The sequence below is a fragment of the Microcaecilia unicolor genome, chromosome 5 (genome assembly GCF_901765095.1).
Source record: "Microcaecilia unicolor chromosome 5, aMicUni1.1, whole genome shotgun sequence".
NCBI lineage: Eukaryota > Metazoa > Chordata > Amphibia > Gymnophiona > Siphonopidae > Microcaecilia > Microcaecilia unicolor.
Window position 1 is genome coordinate 222576509 of NC_044035.1, and position 27061 is coordinate 222603569.

General features: G+C 41.7%; 1 long non-coding RNA gene across 1 annotated transcript; it reads left to right on the forward strand.

Moving 5' to 3' along the window:
* On the forward strand, nt 1–26742 carry LOC115471237. The gene is made up of 3 exons (XR_003942304.1): nt 1–74; nt 23935–24035; nt 26582–26742. It is a non-coding gene; the product is annotated as an uncharacterized LOC115471237 (long non-coding RNA).
* The last annotated feature ends 319 nt before the right edge of the window (nt 26743–27061 follow it).

Consider the following 27061-nt stretch of genomic DNA (forward strand, 5'->3'; position numbering starts at 1 on the left):
TTTCTTTTTTCGTTTTCTCTTTACCGTCATATGACGTCTGATAGGGAGACTTCTGCAGCGGCGCAACAGATGTGGTATGTAATCTTTTCAATTCACTGTTCATTAAAGGCAAATATGGCACAGCTAGTATTTGCCTCCATTTTACTTATGTTATGTTTCCCTTTCTAACTTTGAAAGTGAAACGCTTTTGGTTTGACTTTTAAAGTGATATAAGTATGTTTACCCCGATAGAGTTATTTTGAGTCTGCTTTCTCGCTAGGACTGTCCTTGCCTGGCTTGTTTAAAGTTGTTTCAGGCATACGTCAGTTTTTGGTTAATCTTGATAGCGATTTCAGAGTTTTTTCCAGTGGATATGGTACAAAAAATATATTAAAAAATATACTGGTATGTTACATCGGTTCATTGAGCAAGTGCAGTGGTATCACCTTTTTAATATATATTATTATATATTATAATATATTTTTAGCCTCTTTCCATGATTTATGTTTTAATCATGGCTATATAGATTTTGCAATTATGCATATGTTCGGGCCATATTCAACTATTCATTGTTGATCTCGTATGGGTCATATTCTATTCACGTCTTTAAGTACGGTATATAGGTACATATAGTTTTTTTTAATTCATTTTTTATTTTTTTCTTCACTTTATTATTATTTTTATAATTTACCCCCTTCTTTTTTTTTGTTTTTTTTATTAATTTATCTGTGATCATCTCCTTATGTGTATTTTCACAATTCATATTTTTTAATTTTTATTTCTTTTGATCCTATTCATATTTATTTTCATGCATTTTTGGTTTTTTCATTTTTACTTTTCTATATATATTTTCTCTGACATATATATTTTTTTCTGTAATCCTTGTTGAAGTTGTCATGTGTGATAGTATCAAATATCATTTGGTTTTTCATTTATTTTTTATTTTATTCATTTATTCTATTCATATTAATTTTCATTCAATTTTAGTTTTTTCCATTTTTAGTTTTCTATATATATATTTTTTTCTGATATATATATATATATTTTTTTTTTTCTGATACATATATATTTTTTTTCAGAAATCCTTGTTGCAATTTCCATGGGTGATAGTATCAAATTTCATTTGGTTTTTCACACAATACATATGTAAACAGGTTATATGTATGTTCTGCGTCTTTTACATCTTTCTATTGAAAGTGTTTCCTGATTGACTTTTAAATGTATAGTTTTTTTCTGACATCTTTTATATGCAAAGTGTTTTTTCTGACATATATTGTTCTGAATGGTGATTGTTTTTGGTATTTCATGGGTACATTTTTATCTTTTTTATCTTATTGTAGCATATTTACTTTGATATATATATATATATATGTTTTTTTTCTTTATACCTTTCTAGACAATTTGACTGTGTAGTTATTTGTTTTACCATTGTTTTACACCAAAGATCTATAGGTACGTTTATTTCAGTATGTGTTAACCATTATATGTTTTTGCTTGTATTACAATATTTTAATCATTTTATATGTTTCATTTCTGACTATTTTTTATGTATTAATTATTTTTAAGATATGTGTGGTTTTTACTTATTTGTGTTTTTATTCATAGACCCCTGAGGCAGGCCTTTGTGGCCGAAACACGATTCGTGTCAGGTCATTTTATTGATTAAAATAAAAACCTTGTTTGGGGAACACCATTTGTGAGAGGACTTCTTTTTTGGGTCCACTGTTTGTACATTCCACTAAGAGAGCTCATTACGTTCAAGGTCTGCACGCTGGTTTATAAGATCATACACAGTAAAGTCTTGGGTTATATGTCAGACCTTATAGACCTAGCAAAAAGGAACTCTACTAAATCATCACGCACGTTCCTGAACCTTCTCTACCCCAGCTGTAAAGGAGTGAAGTATAAATTAACATATGCATCCAGTTTCTCCTATATAGGTACGCAAATATGAAACGAATTACCTAAATCAATAACAACAACACATGACTTAAATAATTTCTGTAAATTATTGAAAACTTACCTATTCAATAAAGCATCTACTGTAATAAAACTCACCCTCAACGTTCTGAGGACACTGACGTCAGTGAAGCCAAGCCACTGACAACAGTTCCTTCAGGTTCGAAGGTTCGTGGTGGTGAAGCCACCAGGCCCCGCCCTCGCGTCAAATGTCATGACAACGAGGGCGGAGCAGACGTTGAGGGTGAGTTTTATTATTGTACCTGTGCTCCGCCCTCGCGTCAAAACGCGATGACGTCGAGGGCGGCACAGGAAAATCGACACACCCACACAGAGCAATGCTAACAACAGCGGCGGCAAATGAAACACCTACAACCGCGATGAGCCACGGGGCGGCCCAGGAAAATCGCTACTGATCTCCGTATGTGAGTCACCCCCCCCCCCCCCCCAAAAAAAAGTTAGCGCCCGTTTCATTGCTTAGAGAAACGGGCCTTCTTTCCTAGTACTACAATAATCCATCCTAAATACTAGTTAATAAAATTTTTACATCGAATCTTCACTTAAATATTATTCTGTACTTCCCGACTGTCCATACTAATCAACAAGATTAAAGTTTAATTTTCCTGTTTGTTCAAGTTGATCTATCACGATTGAAGTTAATCCAACACCTTTTATTTCTGATTGTGAAAATGTACTTTCTTTACTGCATACTTAATCCTCTCTGTCCCCTTCATCTTAAATATGTATTTCTCTTCCGGAATTGGTGATCACCATTACAGAAAATGTAAGCCACATTGAGCCTGCAAATAGGTGGGAAAATGTGGGATACAAATACTACAAATAAATAAATAAATAAATTATAGGAAGACAGCCTCACTGACAGACTTGGATAACATAGTGGTTGACAAGCAGTTTGAAACACTGGTGAACAGAGTAGAAGAGTCAATAGCCTGAAGAATCCTAAATGTATTGGTGGAGATTTGATGGGACTGGGGGAGGGTGTCTAAGCATGAAAGTTATCAAATGATGGTCAGAGAAGGGAAGAGCTGAGGCATAGAATCTGGAGAGTGAGCAGTTGAAGAAAAAGATAAGATCAAGACAGTGGCCATTCTGGTGAGTAGGGATAGTGGAGCACAGTTGAAGATTGAAAGAGAATGTTAAAGTGAGAAACTGAGAAGCATAGGAATCAGAGGGATCATTAGCATGAATGATAAAATCCCCCAGAATGAGTGGAGGAGATGAAGGTTCAAGAAAAAAGGAAAGCCAGGAGTCAAAGTCAGTGAGAAAGGAAGAAAGGGACTTATTAGGGGGTCGATAAATGACAGCTACTCAGAGAGGTAGAGGAATGAATAGATGGATGGAATGGACTTTAAGGGAAGAAAAGCAGTGAGACTGGGGTGGAAGAAGAGGCTGAAATCTACAAGAGGGTGTGAGTAGTAGCACAACACCACCTCTGCCGTCAACCGGGTAAGGAATATGGGAGAAAAGGTAACCTCCATGACACAGGGCTGCAGCTGAAGCAGAGTCTTCAAGGCAAAGTCTCTGTTAGGGCAAGCAGATGGAGAGTATGAGAGATAAAGAGATCGTGGATGTAGGAAAGTTTGTTGCAGACAGAGCGGGCATTCCACAGAGCACATGAGGAAGGCAGAGAAGAATGGGAGAAGAGAGGAACAGAAATTGGATTGAAGACATCACTGTGTGACCTGTATGAATAGGATGAGAGCTGATGTGGAGGACCAGGATTGGGATTGATATTCCCAGCGGAGAATAGGAGAAGGAGCAAGAGAGTACAGAGAAGAGTCGGAGAGGCATGATAACAGTGACAAAGACGAGTTGTACTCAGACAGAATGAAGATGGTTGAATGAAAGGAAGGAAACATTGAATGTTGAGAGCTGAGAAGAAGGGAGAAGACAAAGGAGATGGTGAAATGATGAAAGCACAAGGTGGGCAATATGTTCCTGCAGTATACAGTAGTTTCAGATAGAGAATGAATATTGTTATCATAACTGAGAGCCTTGGTTCAAGGCCTGAGACTTTGGTCCAGGATCTAAAATGAGAGAAAACCTTACGGGCCCATGACTTTAACCTGAACTTCAAGTGTGACTGCAGAATTCACGATCTGTTGTGACATTCATGCAGCAGAAAGAGGAACTTACAGTAGGTGGAAAAACAGAGTAACATCGTTTGGCAACATTGTGGTCACAGATGTTTTGGTGAAAAACAGAACAAGGTAATTCTTCAGGAAGATGACTTATAGTCTTCCAGTAAGAGCTGGTCTATTATTAAGCTGTTCCAGTAAATACTAATCAACTCATTACCATAGCCAATCAGTATTAACCATTATATTAGCATATATCCAATTAAAGGGATTATTGTCAGAATGACCTGTTATGTTAATGAGCGTATATAAGTGATTGTACTTCCTATTTCTTTGGAGACAGTCACAGCCAGCACCTTTGTGCAAGCAGGGCGGCTCTCTCCCATGAGAAACCAATCAATTGGCAAGTAATTCTATTGTATCTGGATTGGCAAGTAATCCTATTGCTTTCTCATAAGTATCCTTGAGTCTTTTATATCTGTAAATTGGCTTTAACGGGTAATTTGGGGTGAGGGTGAAAAAGACCCTAAAATAAAACATTAGAGACTCAGTCCCAGAGAACACCTATGTGTAGCTGTGGTACTGCATTCCCATAATCATTTGATTGTACATATATCTGGAGAATAATAACTAAAAGCATTTCATTGCTTGTATATTCCATGGAGTCTCAGATATAGAAGTAATTCCGTGTAGCAATGTTCTGTACTCTCAGTGAGATACCACTGATCTGCTAATTGTATAAATACTTGATAAGAAATAAGGTATCTAATAAAGAGCAAACTGATGCAGCCTTGGGTGATTTATTTCTTCCTAGGTATTGGTGGGTGGACCACCATGTTGGGAGGGATAAAAGCACCCTAAAAATTACAATAAAGAGATTGGGAAGGGAAAGTACCAAGAAAAGGAACTATACTGGAGCCATAAAAAATAGTAGAGAGAAAATACAAACAATTTAGAGATGATGTTTCAGCACGTGACACATGCAGCAAAGGCCCTGGGTAGATCGGGGTGGACCTGAGAGTCACCCAAGACTAGGCTGTGTGGATATGCAGATGGGCTTCAAGTCCTCCACAGCACCTGGAAGGCAGCTGGTGGAAGCCCTAGGCACCTGGAACGAAGGCCCTGGGCGGATCGGGGTGAACCTGGGAGTCACCCCGGACTAGGCTGTGAGGATAAGCAGATGGGCTACAAGTACTCCACAGCACCTGGAAGGCAGCTGGTGGAAGTTGGTGGAAACGATTCATAAGACCCATTAGCTGTATAATCTGGTCCTGCATAAGCCTATGCTAGCAAGGTTTTGCTTAGGAATGATTCGTGAGTCACTTTCCAGACTCCAATTTGCTTGTCAGGCCTTTTAGCTTGGATCCTGATACACAGGATGCAGCTGGAGAATCAGAGTGGGAAGTGATTTGCTCAATGCACCCGTTCCATTGATATCAGGCTTACCTGTGGCATCCCTCATCACATCCCCTCATGCCCCTTCAATGTATATCTGCACACCATTTGTATCTGTGTGAGCTAAAAATGTAATACCCACTGGTCTTCATCCTAAATCTCCCCTGTCTGCCCATAGTGTATACAGTCTTGGTCCCAACACTATTGGGTATCATATATGTCCAAAATTAAAAACTGAAAGCAGCTATAACTCCAATCATATGCAACAATATCTTCCAAAGATCTAGACGTTAAACACACAGTACCACCACAGAAGCCTTCAATTTGGATTAAGAGCCTGACATAGTGAAATAGCCCATTAGCACCTGGACAATTATTGTATAGACCGCCAAAGAAACCTGATGTAGAATCAGACACCCACACAGGCCCCCAGCATTGGGGAGTGATAAGTGACCAAGATAGCAAATAAGCAGTCAAGTGTCCTTATTCCAGGTTCCATCATCATTATGCTTGGGTGGAAAATTAGATGTTAGGTTAGCATACAATAGGTTAGTCAGTTCAATGGATTTTAAATTAAAGCCTCTGAACTAGGCCTTAGAGATACTGATTGAACTAACAAAAGTATTCCAACCATCTCTACATGTGAAAAAATGACATCATATTCCAGGATGAGGCCTGATAGCTGCACGTTGCACATTCATATACTAGCCCTGTGCAATAAGGTCAGGCCACTCTGTGTCTAAGGCTTGGACCAATAACAAAGAGGGGCATAATTGAACGGGGCACCCAAGTTTTCCTGAGGGCGTCCTCACAGGACGTCCCCGCAAAGGGGCGGGGAAACCCATATTATCGAAACAAGATGGGCATCCATCTTCCGTTTCGATAATACAGACGAGGACGCCCAAATCTCAATATTTAGGTCGACCTTAGAGATGGTCAACATAAATGTTGAGATGGTCAACCTTAGTGGTGGTCGTCCCCGGTTTTCGGCGATAATGGAAACAGAGGACGCCCATCTCAAAAACGACCAAATCCAACTCATTTGGTCGTGGGAGGAGCCAGCATTCGTAGTGCACTGGTCCCCAACTGGGCACCCTAGGGGGCACTGCAGTGGACTAACTGATGCACTAACTGAACGGAAAAAAGCCCTTCCCTTACCGATCCCTTAGCAATTCGGAAAGGAACGGGCATGCATGAAGGAAATCGCATGCAAATGAGCTGCTTGCTGTTAGCTCATTTGCACACGATTTCCTTCCTAAGGAGGGGAAGCCAGTGCAGAGCAGCCAAGCATTATTCGTGGCTGCTCTGCACATGCCAAAGATGGCTTCATACACGCAGACAAGCTGCGTGTATAATAGCCGTCTAAAACGTTAAAAAAATATGAGTCCAGGTGAAAACATCCGAGTGCTCATCAGGGATGTCTTCTTTTTTTATGGGTGAAGGATGTCCAAGTGTTAGGTGCCTTTGTTATGCCTCCATCCCTGCGACGTGTATAGTAAGGAGTGAAATGGACACCACCAGCCGATGGGATTTGAGCTGGAGAAGAAGATCTCCAGCTTCCATCAGATGGTTCATAGAAGGAAAGACTCCAGCCAAGAAGCACAGAAGAGAAAATCTGGTTTTGGGACATGGTGAACAGCTTCTTTTCAGAGAAGGGAGAGAAGTATCTCCATTGGGAATAGTTAGGTAAATGTATTATATAATAAGTGTGAAAATACTGATATTGTGTTTGTTGTGTAATGAATTTGTCAGTTTGTAAACTATATGCTAGCTGACATGAGTCATAGTATTGGACATTATTTATTAGTGTTACCATTTTAAGAATTGTGAAATAAAGAAACATATATAAACTTATCTTCATGAGTATAAGTCATGACATCAATTGCACTTATACATTTCTTCTAGAAACTCCTTCGACATGGAAAGGGTAATTTACTGAGCAGTAGTTTACCTTAACATTGCATGATGGCAATACTGGGTGTTACAGTAATCGCACCAGCACCTGGAAGATTTTCCAAATGGACCTCAGCAAGGCGTCTCTCACAAAGACCGTTCCAGTGAAAGTGTGTCCCAAAAAGGCAGCCAGTGAATATAGGCCACCCTTATGTTTTCATGAAAAGTCAATGCTACCATTCATTAGCAAGCTCAGGATATGATAACTGGTTAAAACACAAGCCCACCTGTGGACTCCAACTAAACGAGTTGTCTTTACCTGTTCTGCAAAACTATAACCAAGATACTGGACCACCATGATATACATAGTATATAAATACATAAGGGGCCCTTTTACAAATGTGCAGTAGGCTCTACGCATGTGCAGCATGCACCAAACTGAGACTACTGCAAGGCTACCATGGTGGTAATTTAAGATTTGGCGTGCGCCGATAGTTCCAGGACAAATCGTTTCCTACCGTACGTTGTGTTTCTGTCGTGTTTTATTTATGGTCTTTTTCGCGCCCACCCCAAATTACCAGCCAAAGCCAATTTGCAGAAATAAAAGACCCAAGGCTACGCATGAGAAAGCAATAGGATTTATTCCTTATAAGAAAAACCATTCTTTTATTAATACTGGCAAATGCAGATACAATTGATTAGTTTCTCATGGGAGAGCAGCCCTGCTTGCACAAAGGTACTGGCTGTGACTGTCTCCATTGAAGTAGGAAGTACACTCATTTTTATATGTCCATTCAGGATACAAGTAATATGACAGTAATTACACCTTATTGGATATATGGTATATTGTGATCAATACATCAGTGGCTATATATGGTAACATAATAGTATTTCTTAGAATTCTACTGTACGTGCTTGGCTATTTTTAGCATTACTTAGAAAGCTTGGTCATCTCCCTGTGAGACCACTCAGTTCTGCATTCTGACCATATCTTCTTGGGTGTAACTGAGTCTGCCCTGTTGGTAGGTTATACCATCCTGTTATTGAGGTTTTTGCACCCTAGCCCTTTCCTTATTTTGCTGCATGAGGGTGTCACAACAGCTCTTGAGTTCTACTGTAGAGTTCAGATTAGAGTCATGGGCCTGTAAGGTTTTCACTCATTTTAGATCCTGAACCAAAGTCAGGCCTTGAGTCAAAGCTCTTAGCTATGAGGATAATATACAGTCGTTAATCGCCAGATGGCACACGCCGACCAGTCACCACATGTGTAGCATGTGAGCCCTTACCACTAGATCAATGGGTGGTATTAAAGGCTTAGGCCGTAAATAGGCACACACTGGTTTCAGTTTTACAGCAGGCCCTTTTCCCAGCTCATTGAAAAAAAAGGCCTTTTGCTCAGTTGCAGTAAAAATTGTCCTGGCGCATACCAAAAATATGTGCCCATACTACTGCCACTTTTTGCCATGGTTTAGTAAAAGGACCCCTAAGTGTTGCCATACTGGGACAGACCAAATGTCCATCAAGCCCAGCATCCTGTTTCCAATAGTGGCCAATTCGGTTCACAAGTACCTGACAGAAATCCAAATAGTAGCAACATTCCATGCTACCGATTCCAGGGTAAGTAGTGGCTTCCTCCATCTCTATCTCAATAGCAGACTATGGACATTTGCTCCAGGAACTCATGCAAACCTTTTGTAAACCCAGATATGCTAACCGCTGTGACCACATCCTCTGGCAAGAAGTTCCAGAGCTGGACCATTCTTTGAGTGAAAAAATATTTCCTCCTATTTGTTTTAAAAGTATTTCCATGCAATATTATTTATTTATTTATTTATTTGGAAAATATAGTGAATTTCCTGGAATCCAATGAGTTACAAGATTAGAGGCAACTTGGTTGTACCAAACAAAATTGATTGACTGGGCTACCAGAGAACTGGATCGAGACATGAGCTAGACAAAATCTACTTGGATTTCAGCAAAGCCCTTGACACGGTCCCTCACAGGAGGCTGTTAAATTTACTTGATAAGCTGAAGTTGGGACCCAAATTGGTGAACTGGATTAGAAACTGGTTGACAGACAGACACCAGAGGGTGGTGGTCAATGGAATTCACTTGCCAAAAGGTTAAAAGGTAAGGTTTGCCTTTTTGCAGATGATACCAAGATTTTGCAGATGATAACTGAGGGAGTGGAAAATATGAAAAGTGATCTGAAAAAGTTAGAACAATGGTCTAATGTTTGGCAGTTAAATTTTAAATGCAAAAAAGTACAAAGTGATGCATTTGGGGAGTAGAAATCCAAGGGAGTTATATGTTCTAGGAAGTGAGAGACTGATATCCACAGACAGGAAGAGGAACCTTGGGGCAATGGTGAAAAGGACCTTAAAGCAACAAAACAGTGTTACAAGACATTGGCCATAGCCAGAAGGATGCTAGGCTTCACTGAGAGAGTTGTAACCAGCAGAAGAAAGGAGGTGTTGATGCCCCTGTACAAGTTGCTGGTGAGTTCCCACCTGGAGTTCAGTTTTGGAGGCCTTTATCTTGCTAAGGATGTAAAAAGACTAGAAGCAGGCCAGAGGAATATGACATATGAGAAGAGACTGGAAGTCCTGAATATGTATACCCTAGAGGAAAGAAGGGATAGGGGAGATACGATATAGGCATTTAAATACTTGAAAGGCATTAATATAGAAACGAATCTTTATCCAGGTAAGGGGAAACAGCATAAGGAATGGCAAGTCAAATGCAAAGCTCTAATAGGGAAGGCAAAGAGAGAGTTTGAAAAGAAGATTGCGTTGGAGGCAAAAACACATGGTAAATTTTTTTTTAGATATATTAGAAGCAAGAAGCTGCCAAAAGAATCAGTTGGACTGCTAGATGACCGAGGTGTAAAAGGGTCACTCAGGGAAGACAAGGCTATAGCGGAGAGATTCAATGAATTCTTTGCTTCGGTCTTCACCAAGGAAGATGTGAGAGAAATACCGGTGCCGGGCAAAGTACTAGAGAGTATTATAAAAACAAAATTACAGAGCATATACAGTGGTGGAAATAAGTATTTGATCCCTTGCTGATTTTGTAAGTTTGCCCACTGACAAAGACATGAGCAGCCCATAATTGAAGGGTAGGTTATTGGTAACAGTGAGAGATAGCACATCACAAATTAAATCCGGAAAATCACATTGTGGAAAGTATATGAATTTATTTGCATTCTGCAGAGGGAAATAAGTATTTGATCCCCCACCAACCAGTAAGAGATCTGGCCCCTACAGACCAGGTAGATGCTCCAAATCAACTCGTTACCTGCATGACAGATAGCTGTCGGCAATGGTCACCTGTATGAAAGACACCTGTCCACAGACTCAGTGAATCAGTCAGACTCTAACCTCTACAAAATGGCCAAGAGCAAGGAGCTGTCTAAGGATGTCAGGGACAAGATCATACACCTGCACAAGGCTGGAATGGGCTACAAAACCATCAGTAAGACGCTGGGCGAGAAGGAGACAACTGTTGGTGCCATAGTAAGAAAATGGAAGAAGTACAAAATGACTGTCAATCGACAAAGATCTGGGGCTCCACGCAAAATCTCACCTCGTGGGGTATCCTTGATCATGAGGAAGGTTAGAAATCAGCCTACAACTACAAGGGGGGAACTTGTCAATGATCTCAAGGCAGCTGGGACCACTGTCACCACGAAAACCATTGGTAACACATTACGACATAACGGATTGCAATCCTGCAGTGCCCGCAAGGTCCCCCTGCTCCGGAAGGCACATGTGACGGCCCGTCTGAAGTTTGCCAGTGAACACCTGGATGATGCCGAGAGTGATTGGGAGAAGGTGCTGTGGTCAGATGAGACAAAAATTGAGCTCTTTGGCATGAACTCAACTCGCCGTGTTTGGAGGAAGAGAAATGCTGCCTATGACCCAAAGAACACCGTCCCCACTGTCAAGCATGGAGGTGGAAATGTTATGTTTTGGGGGTGTTTCTCTGCTAAGGGCACAGGACTACTTCACCGCATCAATGGGAGAATGGATGGGGCCATGTACCGTACAATTCTGAGTGACAACCTCCTTCCCTCCGCCAGGGCCTTAAAAATGGGTCGTGGCTGGGTCTTCCAGCACGACAATGACCCAAAACATACAGCCAAGGCAACAAAGGAGTGGCTCAGGAAGAAGCACATTAGGGTCATGGAGTGGCCTAGCCAGTCACCAGACCTTAATCCCATTGAAAACTTATGGAGGGAGCTGAAGCTGCGAGTTGCCAAGCGACAGCCCAGAACTCTTAATGATTTAGAGATGATCTGCAAAGAGGAGTGGACCAAAATTCCTCCTGACATGTGTGCAAACCTCATCATCAACTACAGAAGACGTCTGACCGCTGTGCTTGCCAACAAGGGTTTTGCCACCAAGTATTAGGTCTTGTTTGCCAGAGGGATTAAATACTTATTTCCCTCTGCAGAATGCAAATAAATTCATATACTTTCCACAATGTGATTTTCCGGATTTAATTTGTGATGTGCTATCTCTCACTGTTACCAATAACCTACCCTTCAATTATGGGCTGCTCATGTCTTTGTCAGTGGGCAAACTTACAAAATCAGCAAGGGATCAAATACTTATTTCCACCACTGTATATAAGCATGAATTAATAAGACAGAGCAAACATGGATTTAGTGAAGGGAAATCTTGCCTCACTTATCTACTACATTTCTTTGAAGGAGTAAACAAATGTGGATAAAGATGAGCTGGTCGATATCGTGTATCTGGATTTTAAAAAGGCATTTGACAATAACTCATGAAAGACTCCATTTAGGTTTAGATCAACAGTATTCATTATTAACATTATATGTTTCGGCATTTTATATGAACGTGCCACAACAAACAGCGTTATACCTTATAGATAAATATTTGCAAGTATCTTCTTTGTCTGGAGAACACATTCAATTCCTGAATCAGATAGCTCAGTTAGTTGATTAATACAGGCTATCTCTGTTGCGTCCTGCCTACAAGGAAACAGTAAGTTACATCAGGAGGCAGGACACAGAAGAGGTCACTGGACTTGCCAGAGCAGGCTACCTGTCTTCTTAACTTCAAATAAAAATATTCAAATCGTGACCATCACCTCAGGAATAACACACCCAGGCCTTCCACTGCGAGACACCTTGTTTAAATCAGATGGGCTTTTGTTTGTGTGGTGACTCTACAGGATGTGAAGAACACTAGTCTGGAGCATTTTTATTTTGGGTGACAAGGGCCACCTTTGGCCCTTGCCCCAGAGCCTACTTTCAAATAGGGCTAGACACTTTGTGAAATAACACAAACCCCTGCAAAAAGACACCCACAACCTTTACTGAAAACTTACCACACCAAAACAGCCCTAACCCACCTATGAAAAGACAATGCTATAAATATTACAGTGGGACCTAGAGAAGTGTTTCCTTAGGTGGTCCTGGAGTACTCCCTTGCCATTCAGATTTTCAGGCTATCCACAATGAATCTGCATGAAAAAGATTTGCATGTAATGGAGGCAGTATATGCAAATCAATGTCATGCATATTTATTGTGGATATCCTGAAAACCTGACTGGCAAGGGGGTACTCCAGGACTGCCCTAGAACACAAAACTTACCACACCATAACAGCCCTAACCCACCTATCATATATATTACACTGGGCTCTGGAGCACCAATATACCTACTATTGGGAAACTGGAACAAGCTGCACTGTTACACATTCCTACACAGATACTACATGCTGGCAGAATACTTCACCTCAGTCACAACTGCAGAACATGGACAGACCCTCATCTATATAACATAAGAGTAGCCATACTGGGTCAGACCAATGGTCCATCTAGCCCAGTATCCTGTTTCCAATGTGGCCAACCCAGGTCACAAGCAACTGGCAGAAACCCAAATTGTGACAACATTCCATGCTACCAATCTAATGCAGAATAGGGAGCCACAAAAAAAACAACAACCAAAAAAACAACAACAAAAATTGAAATAGAGACCCCCTGCCCAAGGAAGCCAGACTCTAAACAGTGTAATACTGGTTAAAAAAAAAATATTTAAAAAATGTACATTTTACAAAGCAGGTACATCTCAGTGCTTACAAAGTAATAAATAAAAATAATTTTTTTCTACCTTTGTTGTCTGGGAATAGTCTTTTTTTCCATGTTCCATGAGTCAGCCTTACAAGTTCTTTTCCAGGTTGACCTTTCCATTTCTTCTCTTGCCTCTTGTCTTCTTCCTTTCGTTCTCTACATCTGTTTGCCACTGATCTTTTGTTTTATGTCCCCACTATCAAATAACTGTGTATAGAGCTGCAAAGTGATCCAGTTCCAGAAGGGAGATTTTTCAACCAGTCCTAGTGTGAGCTCACATCCCAAATTCATGTGGGATTTGCAGTCCCTGATTCTACCTATCAAAATCTGTGTTGCAGTACATCCAAAATGACTTAAGAAAATGCAGTTGGACCCCTCTACTATTGTTTGAACAATTTATTTTCTCATTTGCTTTGGTCCCACTGTCTCTTTTCTGTTTTTCTCTGTTTCTTCTGCCTTTACAGGGTCTCTTGCCCATCTGACATTTCTTCTGTCTCCAAGTGCACCATCCTTTTTCCCTCTGAACCACTATTTGTCCTGTCCAGCATCTCCCTTCTGTGTCCCTTGTCCCTATCCTACCCCCAGGTTCAGTAACTGTCCTGTGTCCCCATCTCCCCCCCACTTTTCAGCACAAGCCTACCTGGTCTCCTCATCTCCCACTTTCTAGCATCTGCCGTCCAGGTGTCCCCACCTCTCCCTTTTTCTAACATTGTCCTTTATCCCCATCTTCCCCCTTTTTCCAGCATTACCCCTGTTACCATCTTCCCCCTTTTCCAGCATTACCTCTTTGTCCCCATCTCACCCCTTTTTCACCATTGTCCCCATATCCCCATTCCAGTGCCGTAGCGAGGGCAGCTGACACCCGGAGCAGGTCGCTGCTGCTGCGCACCCCCCCCCCCCCCGAGTGAAGCACTGTGCACCCTCCCCCCTCCAGAGCGCACCCTCCCCTGGAGCACGTACTTACAAGGGAAGGCGACGAGGGAAAGCGGCGAGGGATCGGCGGGAGGGCCGAACCGCCCCAAGTGCATGTCGCTGGGAGCTGCGTCGGCTGCACTGGTTCCCTGCTCTCTCTGCCCCGGAACAGGAAGTAGCCTGTTCTGGGGCAGAGAGAGCAGGGAACCAGCGGAGCAGACACCCCCCTCCCCAGCGGCGTGCACCCGGGGCGGACTGCCCCACCGCCCCCCCTTCCTACGCCACTGCCCCATTCCCTCTTCCAGTGGTGCCCCTCTGTATCCCTATCTCCTCCTCCCCTTTTCAGTAGTGTCCTCTTTGTGTCCCTATCTCCTTCCCCTCCCATGTGATAATCTTTGAATAACTGTCTATACTTATGGCTATGATTTCTGAACACGTGGTATCAATAAAGGACAAACTTTTAAATGCCCAGTTGGGTACAGTGGTGGAAATAAGTATTTGATCCCTTGCTGATTTTGTAAGTTTGCCCACTGACAAAGACATGAGCAGCCCATAATTGAAGGGTAGGTTATTGGTAACAGTGAGAGATAGCACATCACAAATTAAATCCGGAAAATCACATTGTGGAAAGTATATGAATTTATTTGCATTCTGCAGAGGGAAATAAGTATTTAATCCCTCTGGCAAACAAGACCTAATACTTGGTGGCAAAACCCTTGTTGGCAAGCACAGCGGTCAGACGTCTTCTGTAGTTGATGATGAGGTTTGCACACATGTCAGGAGGAATTTTGGTCCACTCCTCTTTGCAGATCATCTCTAAATCATTAAGAGTTCTGGGCTGTCGCTTGGCAACTCGCAGCTTCAGCTCCCTCCATAAGTTTTCAATGGGATTAAGGTCTGGTGACTGGCTAGGCCACTCCATGACCCTAATGTGCTTCTTCCTGAGCCACTCCTTTGTTGCCTTGGCTGTATGTTTTGGGTCATTGTCGTGCTGGAAGACCCAGCCACGACCCATTTTTAAGGCCCTGGCGGAGGGAAGGAGGTTGTCACTCAGAATTGTACGGTACATGGCCCCATCCATTCTCCCATTGATGCGGTGAAGTAGTCCTGTGCCCTTAGCAGAGAAACACCCCCAAAACATAACATTTCCACCTCCATGCTTGACAGTGGGGACGGTGTTCTTTGGGTCATAGGTAGCATTTCTCTTCCTCCAAACACGGCGAGTTGAGTTCATGCCAAAGAGCTCAATTTTTGTCTCATCTGACCACAGCACCTTCTCCCAATCACTCTCGGCATCATCCAGGTGTTCACTGGCAAACTTCAGACGGGCCGTCACATGTGCCTTCCGGAGCAGGGGGACCTTGCGGGCACTGCAGGATTGCAATCCGTTATGTCGTAATGTGTTACCAATGGTTTTTGTGGTGACAGTGGTCCCAGCTGCCTTGAGATCATTGACAAGTTCCCCCCTTGTAGTTGTAGGCTGATTTCTAACCTTCCTCATGATCAAGGATACCCCACGAGGTGAGATTTTGCGTGGAGCCCCAGATCTTTGTCGATTGACAGTCATTTTGTACTTCTTCCATTTTCTTACTATGGCACCAACAGTTGTCTCCTTCTCACCCAGCGTCTTACTGATGGTTTTGTAGCCCATTCCAGCCTTGTGCAGGTGTATGATCTTGTCCCTGACATCCTTAGACAGCTCCTTGCTCTTGGCCATTTTGTAGAGGTTAGAGTCTGACTGATTCACTGAGTCTGTGGACAGGTGTCTTTCATACAGGTGACCATTGCCGACAGCTGTCTGTCATGCAGGTAACGAGTTGATTTGGAGCATCTACCTGGTCTGTAGGGGCCAGATCTCTTACTGGTTGGTGGGGGATCAAATACTTATTTCCCTCTGCAGAATGCAAATAAATTCATATACTTTCCACAATGTGATTTTCCGGATTTAATTTGTGATGTGCTATCTCTCACTGTTACCAATAACCTACCCTTCAATTATGGGCTGCTCATGTCTTTGTCAGTGGGCAAACTTACAAAATCAGCAAGGGATCAAATACTTATTTCCACCACTGTATATATGCTAATCTCAACTTTGTTAAATGTTTCAGACACATCCATCTATTTATTCTCATGATATAACTAAATTCTATTATTCTGTCTCACTATATTTTCAAATGTAAGCCACACTGAATCCAACTTTGCTTGGGATAATGTGTGATATAAATATTAAAAAAAAAAAAAATCCTTTTATCCTCCACCTTTCAAGACTCCACCTATCCTGCTGGATAATGATGGCACAAGGAAAGCAAGTTTGGCTTCTTTGTTAAAGTGGACTAGATAGGCTCACTTCCACTCTGGTCAATTAAACCCCCCCGAGCAGCTTTCTCCCTTCTCCAGCCCCCCCCCCCGGCAGCTTTCTCCCTTCTCCAGCCCCCCCCCCCCCCCCCCGCAGCATTGCATCTTTCACCTTCTCTTCTGCCCGTCTCTCCCATCCGCATAGTCACATTGTACTTCCCTGAAGCCTTCTCCCTCCTGTGCAGCACCAGCGATTCATTCAGCCTTCTGCCAGCGTCAGGGCCTCTCCTCAGGCACGTCCCGCCTACTCTATTGCAACTTCCTGTTTTCCGCAGAGGTGGGACGTGCCTGAGTAGAAGCCCCGACGCTGGCAGAAGGCTGACTGTGAATCACCAGTGCGGTGCTACGCAGGAGGGAGAAGGCTTCAGGGAAGTAAAAAGTGACCACGTGGACAGGAGAGACAGGCAGAAGAGACTGGAAAAGATTAAGAATCGGGAGGGAAGGAGCAGACACAAATATTTATTGGCACGGGGCGCATATAGGCGACATTTTTTCAAAACAGCTGTTTGGGGGAGTGACCGCTCCCCCTGCGCCCCACCTAGCTACGCTTCTGCCACTGTAGCCCCCACAATAGCATGCTATACATGGCTGGATTTGAGAGTAAATTTGTAACAGTATCTCCCTCTGTAAGCAGAATTAAACTCTGAAAAAGATTTACAGTGGTGGAAATAAGTATTTGATCCCTTGCTGATTTTGTAAGTTTGCCCACTGACAAAGACATGAGCAGCCCATAATTGAAGGGTAGGTTATTGGTAACAGTGAGAGATAGCACATCACAAATTAAATCCGGAAAATCACATTGTGGAAAGTATATGAATTTATTTGCATTCTGCAGAGGGAAATAAGTATTTAATCCCTCTGGCAAACAAGACCTAATACTTGGTGGCAAAACCCTTGTTGGCAAGCACAGCGGTCAGACGTCTTCTGTAGTTGATGATGAGGTTTGCACACATGTCAGGAGGAATTTTGGTCCACTCCTCTTTGCAGATCATCTCTAAATCATTAAGAGTTCTGGGCTGTCGCTTGGCAACTCGCAGCTTCAGCTCCCTCCATAAGTTTTCAATGGGATTAAGGTCTGGTGACTGGCTAGGCCACTCCATGACCCTAATGTGCTTCTTCCTGAGCCACTCCTTTGTTGCCTTGGCTGTATGTTTTGGGTCATTGTCGTGCTGGAAGACCCAGCCACGACCCATTTTTAAGGCCCTGGCGGAGGGAAGGAGGTTGTCACTCAGAATTGTACGGTACATGGCCCCATCCATTCTCCCATTGATGCGGTGAAGTAGTCCTGTGCCCTTAGCAGAGAAACACCCCCAAAACATAACATTTCCACCTCCATGCTTGACAGTGGGGACGGTGTTCTTTGGGTCATAGGCAGCATTTCTCTTCCTCCAAACACGGCGAGTTGAGTTCATGCCAAAGAGCTCAATTTTTGTCTCATCTGACCACAGCACCTTCTCCCAATCACTCTCGGCATCATCCAGGTGTTCACTGGCAAACTTCAGACGGGCCGTCACATGTGCCTTCCGGAGCAGGGGGACCTTGCGGGCACTGCAGGATTGCAATCCGTTATGTCGTAATGTGTTACCAATGGTTTTTGTGGTGACAGTGGTCCCAGCTGCCTTGAGATCATTGACAAGTTCCCCCCTTGTAGTTGTAGGCTGATTTCTAACCTTCCTCATGATCAAGGATACCCCACGAGGTGAGATTTTGCGTGGAGCCCCAGATCTTTGTCGATTGACAGTCATTTTGTACTTCTTCCATTTTCTTACTATGGCACCAACAGTTGTCTCCTTCTCGCCCAGCGTCTTACTGATGGTTTTGTAGCCCATTCCAGCCTTGTGCAGGTGTATGATCTTGTCCCTGACATCCTTAGACAGCTCCTTGCTCTTGGCCATTTTGTAGAGGTTAGAGTCTGACTGATTCACTGAGTCTGTGGACAGGTGTCTTTCATACAGGTGACCATTGCCGACAGCTATCTGTCATGCAGGTAACGAGTTGATTTGGAGCATCTACCTGGTCTGTAGGGGCCAGATCTCTTACTGGTTGGTGGGGGATCAAATACTTATTTCCCTCTGCAGAATGCAAATAAATTCATATACTTTCCACAATGTGATTTTCCGGATTTAATTTGTGATGTGCTATCTCTCACTGTTACCAATAACCTACCCTTCAATTATGGGCTGCTCATGTCTTTGTCAGTGGGCAAACTTACAAAATCAGCAAGGGATCAAATACTTATTTCCACCACTGTATAGATGATGTTCTTCCAATATGGCAGGGCAACACTAGTGAACTTAGGGGGTTTCTTGAATATTTAAATGCCTGTGATCCAAATATTAAATTTACAATAAATATTGAGAATCACTCAATAAATTTCTTTGATATTAACATAGCTGTGGGACCCCTGGGGTTCATGATCCAATCATATAGGAAAGAAGCTGATAGGAACATGGTATTAGGTTTCCCGAGTTTTCATCCTAGACTGCTGAAAGAAAGAATCCGAGTGGCAAAGAAGAGATATGATTGAGAAATTTAAATATTTCTGTGGCATAAATCTATAGAAGACAAGTTTCTTTCAACTGAAAGGAAACTCTGGAATGAGAGGGCATAAGAGGAAGCTAAAAGGGGATAGACTCAGAAGTAATTTAATGAAATACTTCTTTATAGAAAGGGTGGTGGATAATGGAATGACCTCTTGATGAAAATAGTAGAAAGGAGGACTGTATCTGAACTCAAAAAAGTGTGGGAGAGGCATGTGGGATCTCTTAGGGGGAAGAAGAAACAATAGGTGATTTTGATGGACAAACTGGATATGCCATATGGCCTTTATCTGCTATCATTTTCTATGACTGTTTTTTCCTCTTGTAAATGCATCCTTTGACTGGGCCTAATTGTTGCTGATGTTTCCTCAGCTCATGTTAAACTGTGTAGTTATAACTTTGGCCCTATTTGGATTATAGTTCAAGAAGTTTAGTTTCTGGCACTAAAACAAAGAAAGCTCCAATCCAGCCCATCATTCTCCTTATCAGTATCAACAAACCATTTAAAGCGAAACATGTAAGCTATTGTAATTCTTTGTTGTAATACAGGCAAAGTAATATAACTAGTCCAAAGTGGCCCCTAAGTAAATGTCAGGGTGGGGTTTATTTAATAATTAGGAAAGTATAAAATGAACCACTCTCTACCCCAAACTCTATCCCAGACCTCAGCTGTGCACAGATACCAGAAGACTGAGTACCAGAATGGCATCCCAGTTCTTTCCACTGCTATTGGTTGCACTGGTGTTAGGGTCCTATTGTTTGGCTGAAGGAAAGCAGGATTCACGTGAGTGCTTCAATTTTAGATTTTAATTGATAAAAGGCCCCATAAGTGAGTTTATTTCAGGAACAGATGGGAGAATAAACTTAGACAATACTGTTGATTTGTGGAGGAGTGGCCTAGTGGTTAGGGTGGTGGACTTTGGTCCTGGGGGACTGAGGAATTGAGTTAGATTCCTACTTGAGGCAGCTCCTTGTGATTCTGGGCAAGTCACTTAACCCTCCATTGTCCCATGTAAGCCGCATTGAGCCTGCCATGAGTGGGAAAGCGCAGGATACAAATGTAACAAAAATTAAATATATCAAACTAAAAGTTTAACATTTTGTATAGCCTCATAAGGACTTTTCTCCATAATTATCTTATAGACCATAAAAGAGACATTTCAAACAGTTAAGTTAAAATGATGTATAAGAAGTTTCAGCAATCCTTGTCATGTGCCATGAGCACTCTAGGGGCCCTGAGAGGTGAATATAATGAGATGAGATGTTTTAAGTTTGTCTTTAGATAATAGGGATAAAATAGGAATTTAAGGGGGACATTCCTCTTAGACACTTTGTTATAAAATTGCTTCCCACATGTTTTGTATGCTCCCTCACTTAACTCACCAGAACTCAGTGTGAATGTCACACACTAATATGTGTAAAGCCTATATACAGCACAAACGAATGAAGACAGGACTTGGAGGGGAGGGAGAATTTTAAAATAATGACATGAATAAATAGACACCTTGATAATATGACTTATGAGAATAGATTAACATAGCTAGATGTATTTAGTTTAGAGATGTTAAGACTGATGGGTGGTGAGGTTGGCTAACTTGATATCAGAGTACAAAAACAGGATTAATTAGAAAAATAACAAAAATCAAGTCTCTGTCTCTACAAGGAAAGAGCTCAGACTTTGATCATCACTTCCAGACCTCAAGAGCTGTCAATTTGTGAGGTTTTCAGATAATCCTAATGAAAATACATAAAGGAAATTTACATGTCTACTACCTTCACTGTGTATAAATTTCTCTCATGCATATTTATTAGGGACAGCCGGAAAACCTGGCCTTGAGGACTGGGAATGAAGACGATCAGGTGAATTTTCGAAAGAGGACATCCATCTTCCGACACAAATCGGGAGATGTGCGTCCTTCTTACAAGGTCGCCCAAATCGGCATAATCGAAAGCCGATTTTGGGTGTCCTCAACTGCTTTCCATCGTGGGGACGACCAAAGTTCACGGGGGCATGTCGGCACCGTACCGAAGGCAGGACTGGGGCGTGCTTAACACATGGGAGTCCTCGGCCGATAATGGAAAAAAGAAGGGCGTCCCTGACGAGCACTTGGATAACTTTACTTGGTCCATTTGTTTTCACGACCAAGCCTCGAAAAGGTGCCCGAACTTACCAGATGACCACTGGAGGGAATCAGGGATCACCTCCCCTTACTCCCCTAGTGATCACTAACCCTCTCCCACCATAAAAAAAAAAATTAAAATACTTTTTTGCCAGCCTCTATGCCAGCCTCAAAGGCCATACTCAGGTCCATCGCAGCAGTATGCAGGTCCCTGGAGCAGTTGTAGTGGGTGCAGTGTACTTCAAGCAAGCAGAACAAGGCCCATTCCCCCTACCTGTTACACTTGTGGTGGTAAATGTGAGCCCTCCAAAACCCACCCGAAACCCACTGTACCCACATGTAGGTGCCCCCCTTCAACCCTTAGGGCTATGGTACTGGTGTACAGTTGTGGGGAGTGGGTTTTGGGGGGCTCAGCACACAAGGTAAGGGATCTATGCACCTGGGAGCAATTTTTGAAGTCCAGGGCATTGCCCCTAGGGTGCCCAGTTGGTGTCCTGGCATGTGAGGGGGACCAGTGCACTACGAATGCTGGCTCCTCCCATGACCAGAGGGCTTAGTATTGGTCGTTTTTGAGATGGGCGTCCTCGGTTTCCATTATCGCCGAAAACCGGGGACGACCATCTCTAAAACGACCTAAGGCTGACCGTCTCTAAGGTCGACCTAAATTTCATGATTTGGGCGTCCCCGACCATATTATCGAAATGAAAGATGGACGCCCATCTTGTTTCGATAATACGGGTTGCCCCGCCCCTTTACGGGGCCATCCTGCGAGGACACCCTCATGAAAATTTGGGCGCCCCATTCGATTATGCCCCTCAAAGGGGTTAAGAAGTAATGAATAGGTTTTAGCTACAGATTGGAATTAGATATTAGGAAGAACTTTCAACTGTAGGAATACATTAAGCACAGACATAAGCAATGTAAAAGATAGATAAGGAGGTAGTAGGGTCTTCAATTAAATTCATTTGGATTTATTTGAGGTGAAATTTTGTGTCACAACTGGCCTAACCCAGATGCCACCCCTTTAAAAACAGATTCCAGCTGTTCAGCAACTGGAATGCTGTTGGGGGGGGGGGCGGGGTATTTTATGTGGTTGACCCACTGCCAGCCATGTAAGTGCTTTTCTCTCTTGGTCCATTTATTTTTACTGAAATAAATCAATATTACAAAATAAAAATAATATTCCACAACAGTCATATTAATAATGTTGGTATGCAAATCAATCTCATGCACACTCATGTGGAAATCCTGAAGGTCTGACTGGCTAGATGTGCCTCAAGGACCAAGTTGAGAAGCAGTGATCTAGTGGCTGACTTAGGGTGCATGTTAACTGGATTCTGGAAGGGGCCAATGTTGGTTTCCCCTTGCGGAGATCTGTTGCTGCAGAGGCTGAGTTGGGGGATGAGCCAGTAAAATAGAACACTCCCCAGGTAGTTGTAAATAAAGACTTGTAGTGCTATAGTCCAATAGAGGCTGCCTCTAATTGAGCTGAAAACCAAAATGAGCACGAGGAAGAATACTTGACATAGAACTCATTGCACATCATTTTTTTATCTGGTCCCAGACATTCTTAACTACAAGGAATGAATATTGGTTGCTAATCTCTGCCTCATTCAAATTCAAAATTCTTACAGTTGTCTTCAAGGCCTTGGTGCCTGGTGCTCATAACTACGTGCCCAACTTGCTCAACATTTTATGCCCCCTCCCATATATTGTGTTCTTCACAACAAGCACTTCTTTCCCTGCTTCTTCAGCCAGACTTCGACTAGGGATCTTTTGTGACTGTGCCTTTTGCTATCTTGGGCATCATCTAAGGAACTCCCCTTTTGTTAGATATTAGACGGGAACCATCTTTCCCAAAATTCAAGAACCAGATCAAATCCTGGCTTTTTCCAGCTCACCTATGGTTAACCTCTCCCCTTTCCTTTCCCTCCCAGTGCGGACAGCCTTCCCTGCAATCTTCTCCCTCACTACTTCTCTCTCCTTTCATCTTCTGCTTCCCATCTAGCTCTGTCTTCCTCACAGCATGGACAGTTCATTCTACTTTCTCTCTCTACTTCCTATCAATGCTCCCCCCCCTTTTTGAGTTTCCCTTTCTTTAATTTCCCTTAAAGCTCTGTAAACTGCTTAGCAGCTCTCTTGCGTGATTGGTGGCATATCAAGCCATTGTAAATAAATAAAATATTAATAATTTTTACATTTTGTACAGTATATTTCATCTGCTATCCTGATAAAATATGAATATCTATTGTAAGATATTTAGGAGCATATCAGACATATGCCTATCTGGAAGTTTAGGTGTAGGTGATTCTATCTAGAGGCAGGAAATGGAATATCATCAGCCTCTTAATGATCCTTTAAGAATTGTCTTTCTGTAATTCAGTGATCCAACTGTACATAAAGATCAGTAATTTGAGTGACTGCAACTTATTTGATTATAATATATTTATATGTCAGATTTTAAGAACTTACAACAGCTGTGCCTAAAATATGAATTTTATTTCTGAAGCTCCTTCTTTTTTTTCTTAGAAAATGAATGCCGTTGACTTGAATAAATATTAAACTGATTTGAATATTGCAGAACTTGACACTAAGCCCGAAGGAGCACCAGAAGTTCAGGTATACAGTGCCAAGCACTGTGCACAAGTGGCGTGCCTTTTCGGAATATGCATCTGTATAAAGGTAATATGCCAGTGTGAGGTGTCCTTTGAATATACATTTATATTCAGGAATGTATCTAATTGAATTGAATCTTTCTAGAAGAATATGTACTCAAAACCCCATTGTCAAACTAATAGATGCCTAATACTGAACTCATTGCTAATTTTCTTGCCTAGCCCTAACTCTGCTTATGTTGACAAGTACTTTTTATGCACCTAAATGTACATGTCTAGGGGGAATAGGTTCACCTCTAGTCAGTTTTCAAAAGGGCCAATTTAGATGCTTAGTTCCCTAGTCATCTAATTTATTTTAATTGACCCAAAAGATAATAGGAGGATTAAAGTGTGAATAGGTGATGTTATCAGTATACACACAATAAATCAAAGGCAGTTCATTGTCCAATTAGCTGAAAATGCTCACCTGGTTGGACAAATAGCTCAAAAGAGGTCCTGAACACCTCTTACTTAAAACTCTTTTAGATCTGCCTCCATGTTTCTCATGACATCACTGTTTTTACTATATGATGACATCATCGGGCATTTAAGTTCTGTTATAACAAAAGTCTTTAAGCAAAAGACCAGTTCCAATTGATCACTCTACCTCATTCACAATTATTTTTTCAAAACAAACTGCATGGATCATGGCTTCTAGACAACGTCCACTGTTCATCTTCATCATATCCATGAGAAATCTAATGGCTTTCTCAAGCAATCTATCGTAGCATGTACTGTGATGCTCACATTTATCTGGATTATATGTGGCATGTTGACCAGGGGGCCTGAACAATTTAAAGGTCATATAATGGGCATGTAACAGGAACTTATTCACTGACATCGGGAGGCTGTTCACTTTAGTGGAATTACTTTCTTTGGGAGTTCCTTTGTTGTGTTTCATTTTAAGAATAATCAAATAAGCAGATGCTTCAGTCCCCAGTATTTCCTGTCTGTTTTATGCTTTTAGCAATGATTCAACATGGGGGAAAAGGGGAATATTCAAATCCCTCACACATTTGTAAAATATATGGGTGCTTTTTAGCATGTGTACTTACTTACATAATTGGATTTATACCCCGCAAACATCTGAATTGAGAACTCAGTTCTATGTGGCTTGCATAAAATTAAGCAGATATAGAAATACAGGTCAAGGATGCACGATAGGCAGTGAACATATAGATTTGTGGAAACAAGATTAGGGAAAGAGACCTAGTGAAGAGTAGACAGCTTCATGGTATTAGGCATAGGTCCCATAGGTAAGTCAACAGAGCCAGGGTGGGAGAGGGGAGGTTGTGAATATCAGGGATGCCTAGCAGCTCAGATTTAAGTCACAACTTCAAAGTACCCATGCCTTTTCTCTTTGAAAATGTGCATGATGTATTCGTATTAACGATGCTCAAGTACTTTACACCTTCTCTTTGAATAGATGAGTGAGGAATTTTACACAGTGCATGTATATGTGCTGTATTGCTCCCCAACTTAAACATGCCTCCCCGCTCTCTGCTACATGTGTTTTAGGGCACATGCATTAGGGGTGGGCAGCCCAATAATTTTCATTTTGCTTCTCATGTTGTTTGCAACACTGTTTATTTTATTTTGTGTTGGTTAGTTTTCATTTTTGTTTTGTGGGCAATGTAATTAAGAGTGCCCCTCTTTGTAGAGGATGCACTATTTGTAAATAGGGTGCACTATTTTGGAAAGAGTGTGCACTCTTTTCTAATAATGTGCTCAGGCTCAACCATGCTCTAATTCACACATACGTTAAGGTTCATTTATGCACACATTATTTGCAAAGAGACAACACTTATTCTGAAATAGTGCACATGATTATCAGCATATAAAAAATACAAAATGTGTTTTTTTTCTGCTCATTTTCATTTAATATGCAACGACATGGGATATGTTGTTGACATTCATAGGTCATTGTTTTACACTATCTTAAAAAGTAACAGAATTATGTTAGGAGATCTAGTTCATCATCAAAAAGCATTCTACTGCATCAATGATTTATGCTTTACCTTCTTTGACAAGGGTTATAATGAAAGGGCTAGGTTAGCTTCTACACATTCATAACACCTGTGAAAGGTACTTCTGCATGAGGTTTTTTTTTTAAGATTTTTGGGATACGCAGTTTTTCCACTACACAAAAGATAAACTTCAATGAGGGACCTCAGACAGAAGATGTTACATGACAGATTCCATAATCCACCAATCAGATATTGGCAGCCAAGCCCTGGAGATAGCATGTTTCTATGTGCCACATGATACTGTGTCTTCTCCTTCATCACTCATAACATTCAGGGGTAATGAAGGCGTCCACACTCATCCTCTGCAACAGATCTCCAAATAGGGCTTCTTGTTTCTTTCAGTCTTTCTCTGCCAAGACCGCACATATCTATGCTTAGCTAATAAAAATTGGGCAAGACCACCAGGGTCTCAGAAGGTCTCAGGGTCAATGTCAATTGTACAGAAGCAATCTTTATACAGTACCATCATCATTTTCTAAATTGCTATAACCAAAACAGTCAGTCATAGTTACCCCTTTTGTCACTAGTAACTCTCTTATTTTCACAGGATGATCCTAAAGAGCCCATTGCTGAATGACTGATGCATCCATCATGTCAGAAGTCCTGTCAATCCTCTGGAGATCTGAAGAGAAGCTAAAATTCCCTGATCAAGAAGTTAAAAAATAAACATAAATTAAATCAAAATCACAATAAAATCATTTGCAGCAAGTCACTTATGCTTCCTTTATGTTCATATGCAAATTGCTTCTAGAATATATGGTGGGCCATTTTCGATATGACGTTTAAATCTGAATTTGGACGTTTTACACAAAATGTCCAAATTCTGAACAGGAAATAATGTCATTTTCTACAACAAAAAAAGTCTATCTTTTTCTTTTGAAAATACTGTTTTGAAAAACATTTTGTGATTTGGACGTTTTGTTTTTCAGTCCATTTTTTAACAAAAAACGTCCAAATGCAAAACGCACAAAATCAAACCATTAGGATACAGACCATAAGAAAAGCTTCAGTCATAGGAAAGCATTCA